We start from the raw sequence: 7,387 nt of genomic DNA, 5'->3' as shown, positions 1-7,387 counted from the left end.
TTTTGAGACAGGGTTTCTCTGTGTAGCCCTGGCTGTCCTGGAACTCACTCTGTAGACCAGGCTGGCCTCGAACTCAGAAATCCGCCTGCCTCTGCCTTCCAAGTGCTGGGATTAAAGGCGTGCGCCACCACCACCCGACTCGGCGTAGTCTCTTATTTTACTTAGCTTAAGGTTTTTTTTAGGTTCATGCATACCATAGGCATGCAACAGGGTTTCTCTTTGTGTGCATTGGGCTCCTGTTTCATTGTGTATCGTAGTGTATCATATTTTCTTTATTCATGGGATACATTGGATGTTTGGGTTGCTTCCATGTCTTGTGAGTGACTCTGTAGTGGACTCCCCATATTCAAAGATCTCTCTGTGATGCTACTTTTGGAGGTATGTCCAAGTTGGACTGCCAGATGATATGATAATTCTCTTGATGGTTCTTGACTCTAGGCATCGCTGCAGTGGTATTGCATAATGTTGACTTCCTCTGTCAGTCCTACATGTATTGACTGAGAACTTACTTATGGAGACAGGCTCTCTTACTTTATAGAGCAGACTCAATCAACTCAGAGCGCCGCCTGCCTCTGCCTCCACAGTGCTGGCACCAGAGGCTGCACCACCACACCCAGCTTTGTCACTGCTATTTTTATTACTACTTAAGCTCATGTTGCTTGAGTAAATTTTATTCTCACGACAGAGTGAAACATTTTCAGAAATTGCCTAACCTACCTTCACCAAATTGCAGCCGCTCCCTTGGTTTTAGTTTCCTCGCCTCTGAAGTGAAAAAGCGGGACGCGCAGAGCTCTCCGTCTTCCATCCCAGTGTTATTCTAGGTTACTCCTTAATTCTCCAGTTGCCCTTTCTCCAAGCTAAACAACTTCAGCTCATTTTAACCTTTCCACTAGGACCTGTTATTCCTCGCTTTGATCATTCTGTGGTTCTTTTTGGACTGTCTCCAGGTTGTCCTTCTCTTTGAACAAAGTAGTAGAAGGAGAAGAAAAAAAAAAAAAAAAACTACCTAGTTTTTATTGAGTACTGATTCCATGCCCAGAATGGCATTGAGCACTGGGGCAGAGAGTAAAAGGAGTGTAAGTGGGCGGTGTCCTGGTGGAGCTCACAGTTTTGCTGAACTGTGAGACACGTACCCACAGCATTCAAGAATTCAAGACCTGCTTGAGCCTGTCTCTGCCCCACTGTGCCCCACCCCAAGCACGGGGGGGGGGGGGTCCCTTCACTTTCAGGACCTTTTGGTTGTCATTGTTTTACATATTTACTTATTATCTACTTGTTGACTCGTATGTCCCAGTCTGGTCTTGAACTCACCGTGTAGGAGTGGATGACTTTGAACTGCTTTGTGCCTGCCCCTGTCATTATAGGCTGATGCCACCGCTGCGGCTTTGTGTGGGGCTGAGGATGGGCCCCAGGGCTTTGTGCAAGCTAGCCAGGCATCCCCAGCCCTCAGCCATTTTGGAAATGAAAATAAGCGTGAGATTGTTTTTCAGACTTCATTTCTTTTACTATACATGTGGGTGCGGGTGTACGTGTGCGCAGAACTCATGGGAAAGTCAGAAGATCGCTCTCAGGATTTCACTGTAGGCATAGAGCTTTTGCAACCTACTTTTAATAGCCCACCACCCAGCAGAGGTAGTGAAAAATTATTAGGATATGGAGGAAGAGGACCTGTTCAGCAATAGTTCTTTAGGGGCGAGCTTGATCTTCCTTGACAGCAGTTCAGTCCTGTAGCAAACACCAGATATGACTCAGCAGCTGCAGACCAATCCTCTAGGCAGGCAGATACCAGGCGTGAACCAGCAGCTACAGTCCAGTCCTGAAGAAACCACCAGGCTTGCCAGCCAGCCTGAGGCGAGGCTGCAGAAGTGGCAAGCTGCCATAGGAACCTCATGAGCAGTGCTTGGGTGAGTTTCTTCTCTCAGTGGTGGTGTTACCACAAGTTGAGTTCAACAACACCATGTAAGAGAAATAAATGTGTGTCTTTTTTTTTTTTTTTCCTTTCTAGTTTTTCAAGACAGGGTTTCTCTGTGTAGCTCTGGCTGTCCTGGTACTCACTCTATAGACCAGGCTGGCCTCGAACTCAGAAATTCGCCTGCCTCTGCCTCCCAAGTGCTGGGATTAAAGGTGTGCGCCACCATGCCCAGCTTCAAATGTGTGTCTTTATCCAAGAATAATGAAGTGGAGCAAACCAAATCAAGGCTCAGTGCCCATCTCCCACTGTCTGGGGGTCAGATTTCTACTCCATCAGGTGTCCTTTCACGTGTTTGCTATAGCAAAACATCTTTACACCTGTGTCTGCTTCAGGAAAACAGTCTTTCACATGTTTGCTTTAGCAAAATCTCCTTTCACTTGAGTGCCCCAGCAAGACATTATTTAATATGATTAACTTTCCAAAGAACTAGAAATGTCCACTCAGAGCCCCCTTTCTGTTTAAGACTCCATTCTTGCCACCTTGAAGGATCTGGCTTGATCTCCGGTTGTCAGGCTTGTGCGCCAAGGCCTCTGCCTGCTGAGCATTCTTGGTTTTGTTGTGTGAAATCTTCTAGTCTTTCTATTCATCTATCTCTGTCTCTATCTCTGTATCCTCTGTATCTATCCGTCTCTGTCTCTCTGTCTCTGTCTGTCTGTCTGTCTGTCTGTCTCTCTCTCTCAGGGTTTCACTATGTAGCCCTAGCCATCCTGGAACTCACTCTATAGACCAGGCTATCCTTGAACTCTACCGGCCTCTGTGTCTGAGAGCTGCCTGCTTCTGCCTCCTGAGTGCTGGGATTAAAGCTGTGCCCAGCTTCAAAATCTTGCATTCTTCTTAGCTTAGAGCCATGTGCAAGAGTTTATCGCTGCAGTTGTCTGGACCAGACCTATACATTTATATTATATTTTACACATTGTCATTTGGACATCTCTCTTGCACACAGGATTTGGTTTTGGTTGGTTCTTAGAACACTTAGGAGGGAGCTAGGGCTTCTTTCACTCCATCCTGGTTCCTAATCTGATTCTGACTTTTCTGCTCTGCCCACTTGTAGGAGGCATTTTCTAATGATTCTGGGTCTTTGTTTTCTGTGTCTGAGTTCTGTTGTTTATACTGCCCATCCCAAATCTCAATGAATCTTTTTCTTAATTAATTAATTTATTTATTATATATATGCGAGTACACTGTAGCTGTCTTCAGACACCAGAAGAGAGCATTGGATCCCATTACAGATGGTTGTGAGCCACCATGTGGTTGCTGGGAATTGAACTCAGGACCTCTGGAAGAGCAGACAGTGCTCTTAACCGCTGAGCCATCTCTCCAGCCCTCTCGATGAGTCTTGTATGTTCTTCTTGGGATATAGAAAAAAGGTAGGAAAAGGCACAAATCACAGGTACACAGCATAACAACTTATTACAAAGTAAACATATTCAGTATCCAGATCAAGAGGAGAACGTGAACTGAGGCTGTTAAGTCAACTGGTAGGATGCTTGCCTACCGTTTATGAAACTCTGGACTCTCAGTCCACTGCAGCATATAAACCACATGTCAGTAGTCCTAGCACTTGAGAAGTAGAAGCAGGGGGATCAGAAGGTTATCCTCAGCTATACAGTGCATTTGAGGCTAGCCTGGGCTACATGAGACTCGTCACAAAACAAAAAACCGGAAACACATCACCAAGATTGCAGAAGCCTCTTTGACTCCCTGTTCCCCACTCCCCACTCCACGGTTAGCAGACCTTTGCTTTGTATTCCGTACATTTATTTGCCTTTAGACATCTGCTCTGCAGACTCCCGTTTGTCTGCTGTCATTCAGCCTTGTGTGAGAGATCTTTGTAGGGATGGTTGATTAATTCTCGCGTAGTGTGCACTTTCTGATCCGGGGGAATTGACTGCATAGCATTTTCTATATGGCTATAGCATGATGCATTAAGGTCCTCTGCTGACGTCTGTGTGGATTATTCTGCTGTGAGTGCCTGCTCACACTTCTGTTGAGGAGAGGATGTAGCATTCCCGAGCCTGACATGCCGGGCATGGATCTTACCAAAGATGTTTGCAGTTTGTCCTCACAGCAGGCGTGTCTGTTCGGGATGCTCCCCACCCTTCCTGACACTTCTTCCTTCTTTCTGTCCAGTGACAATTTCAGGGTGATACTTGGTTCTATGTCTATGCTAAATTTCTTTTTTTCTTTTTTTTTTTCTTCCCTCCTTCATTTGCTGTCTGAGGACAGATTCATTTCTATCCCAAAACCTGTATGAGGGCTAGCATTAGCATACCTTGAACATGACACCTGTAACTATGGTGTATATGTGTTCAAGGATGGAGGAGGTCGGTAGTCAAATAATTTGCAAATAGGATTTGTTTCATTCACAAAGATTTATGTGCTTCCTATATGCCTTGAGTTGGCCTTGATTCTGATGAGAGAGGCAGTTCTTGCCATCAAGTGCCTGAGTGCCATGGAGGGAGTGGGCAGGCTACTACTCGATAGAGAATAATGCTACCTGCTTTTTGATAAAGTGGTTAGGGAGGCCCCTTGAGGACTGGGGTAAGCCCTGTGGGTGCTTACCCGGCATGTTCCAAGTCCTCCCTGCGATCCCCAGCTCCACATAAAGCTGGGCCCTGCAGGCTATGCCTGTCATTCAGTGGTTGCTGGGTGGAAGCTGGAGAATGAAGATCAGCCTCAGCTCCACAGTGAGTTCAGAGATAGCCTAGGCTACATAAGACCCTGCCTCATAAAGAAAACAAAACAAACAACCCAAATCAACAAGAAACCAGCCCAAAGAAGAGAGAGAGAAAGAAGGCCTCTTTGAAAAAGTAATGTTCCAATTATTTTGAAAGATTAAAAAAATGTGAGGTGTTCCAAGGTCCTTTTCGAAGGAGGCATAGGCAGGAGGGTGGTCCAGGATGGATGAGCAGGGCAGTGGAAGGCGTTGTCCTGGCACGTCCCACCTTTTCAGCAGTTGAGTGAAGTGGGGAGAAGGAGTCCATTGACCACTGTGGAGCTGTGGGGCTGAGGAAAGATGCCTGACCTGACGCTGACTGGGGAGAAGCCCAACTCAGGCTGCACCCACCCCATCCTCTGAGGCAGTTTAAGTGCTCTGCGTCCTAGATGGGCCATTACACTGATGTATGTGATGTCATGGGAGGTTCTGTGTTTAGTCTGTATTTCACAAAGCCTGCTTGGTACTTGAGAATTAAAGCATAAGTCTGACTAATCTTTTAATATCCTTGTTTGGAAAGAAATTCAAATAGTACTATTCCACAATGAGAAACTATTTCTCCTTTATTAAGATGAAACAGGAAAATCATTGTTAATTTTATTTATTCCTTCTCTTTTTGGAATAAACCAGACTTGAAGGATTAACCCTCCTTCCCATCTTTTTTTTTTCCCTTTGAGACAGTGTCCTGTCTGAAACTTTCTATGTATCTAGACCAGGCTGGCCTCAAACTTCTGCCCCTCTGCATCCTGAGCGCTGGGATTAAAGACAAGTGCCACCATGCCCAGCTCCCATCCCCCAGCCCTTTTAATTGTAAAGGCAATTAAAATGTTACTGGGACTTTGGACATTGAATTCCCAAGCTTACCCATAACTCTTTCTTCCATTTCCCTTCCTTCTCCCCTCCTCTTTCTTCTGTGGTTCAGGGGATCAAACCCAAGGCCTTGCCCATGTTAGGCAGTGTTCTACTGCCTTACATTCCTAGTCTGCTACCCACAATTCCACTGTAACCAAAGAACCCTTTAATTCCTGTGTGGTACTTCTTAGATTTACCCACATGCATTCATGATTTTGTTTGTAATTTTACGTATGTTTTTAAAATTAAAAAATAGAAAGGTTGCGTTTTTTTCACATTAACTGTTAATATAAACTATGGACTTTGAGTGGACAGAGATGGTCAAAGTAGGTTCATCCTCTGGGATGGAATGCTGACAGTATGAGTGATTGTGTGGGGAAAGGAGGAGAATGTATATGGGAACCCTGTGCATTCTCCTCAGTTTTGCTATGAACCTAAAGCCATATTAAAAATAGCACCATAGCCAGGTGTGGTGGCCTAAGTCTCTAATCCCAGCGCCCGGGAAGCAGGCAGAAGTAGACAGAGCTCTGTGAGTTCAAGGCCAGGACAATACAGTGAGACCCTGTCTCTAACAACAACATACTGTAATCGCAGCACTTGGGAAGCAGAGGCACAAAAAGGCCAGCCTCAGCTACATAGTGAGTTTGAGGCTAGCCTGGTTCACATGAGATCCTTTCTGAAAATAAAGAGAGGGGCATGGTGGCGCACGCCTTTAATCCCAGCGCTTGGGAGGCAGAGGCAGGCGGATTTCTGAGTTTGCGGCCAGCCTGGTCTACAAAGTTAGTTCCAGGACAGCCAGGGCTATACAGGGAAACCCTGTCTTGAAAAATCAAAAAATCAAAAAATAAAAATAAAGAAGTAAAAAATAAAGTTAAATAGAGTAAAAATAAAGTCAGATTTTGAAAATTGAATCCAGGGTAGAATGGTTGCCCTATAAGAACAGAGCCCTGGGTTCAATTCTTGCTTACTTATTTTTGTGAGTGATTGTACCTTCATTTACTGTCTCTTAGTGGATATTTCTGTTTTCACTGTTGTAGAGCTTACATATAGAAACTGATTTTCCAAACTGTATTCTTTTTTTTTTTTTTTTTAAAAGATTTCTTTATTATTATATGTAAGTACACCGTAGCTGTCTTCAGACACCCAGAAGAGGGCAGCAGGTCTCATTACAGATGGTTGTGAGTCACCATGTGGTTGCTGGGATTTGAACTCAGGACCTTTGGAAGAGCAGTCAATGCTCTTAACTGCTCATCCATTTTTCCAGCCCCCCAAACTGTATTCTTGATTATAGCAATACTAACCAAATAGAATTGTAGGGTGGGTTAATGAATCTGTAAATCATTTAGTGCAGCCCTGACACATGACCACAATTGGCTGTGTATTCCCACTGCGGTGTCAAAGGCAGTGTGACTGAAAGCAAGGTGGGTGTGACCTGGTGGTGGCTGCCATTTCATTTATTATTGAATACCTGTTTTGGGAGATGCACTTTCCGTATTTTTCCCATCCAGGCCTCACTGTCACCAAGGTGCAGCACGCTGTTAATGGCCACTGCGCTTTTAGGTGGCAGAAGCAGAATTTTTCTTTTTTCTTTTTTTGGTTTTATTTTTAAATCCATTTTAGTTTATTGTCATTGGTGTTTTATCTTGGTGTATGTGCATATGAGGATGTCAGATCTGGAACTGGAGTTACAGGCAGTTGTAAGCTACCGTGGGTGCTGGGAATTGAACCTGGGTCCTCTGGAAGAGCAGCCAGTGCTCTTAACAGCTGAGCCATCTCTCCAGCCCCAAGATGGTTTGTTTTGTTTTTGTTTTGCTTTTTTTTTTTTTTTTTTTTTTTTTTTTATGGGT

At 44.6% G+C, this 7,387-nt stretch overlaps 1 protein-coding gene across 2 annotated transcripts in view; it reads left to right on the top strand.

Moving 5' to 3' along the window:
- Positions 1 to 7,387, top strand: part of LOC110317798 (ubiquinol-cytochrome-c reductase complex assembly factor 1) — an 83,852-nt gene that overhangs the window by 10,400 nt on the left and 66,065 nt on the right. The gene's annotated exons all lie outside the window — the stretch shown is intronic.

The sequence above is a fragment of the Mus pahari genome, chromosome 3 (assembly GCF_900095145.1).
Source record: "Mus pahari chromosome 3, PAHARI_EIJ_v1.1, whole genome shotgun sequence".
Classification (NCBI taxonomy): Eukaryota; Metazoa; Chordata; class Mammalia; order Rodentia; family Muridae; genus Mus; species Mus pahari.
Note: the sequence above shows the minus strand (reverse complement) of the source record. Positions and strands in the feature narration are given on the sequence as shown.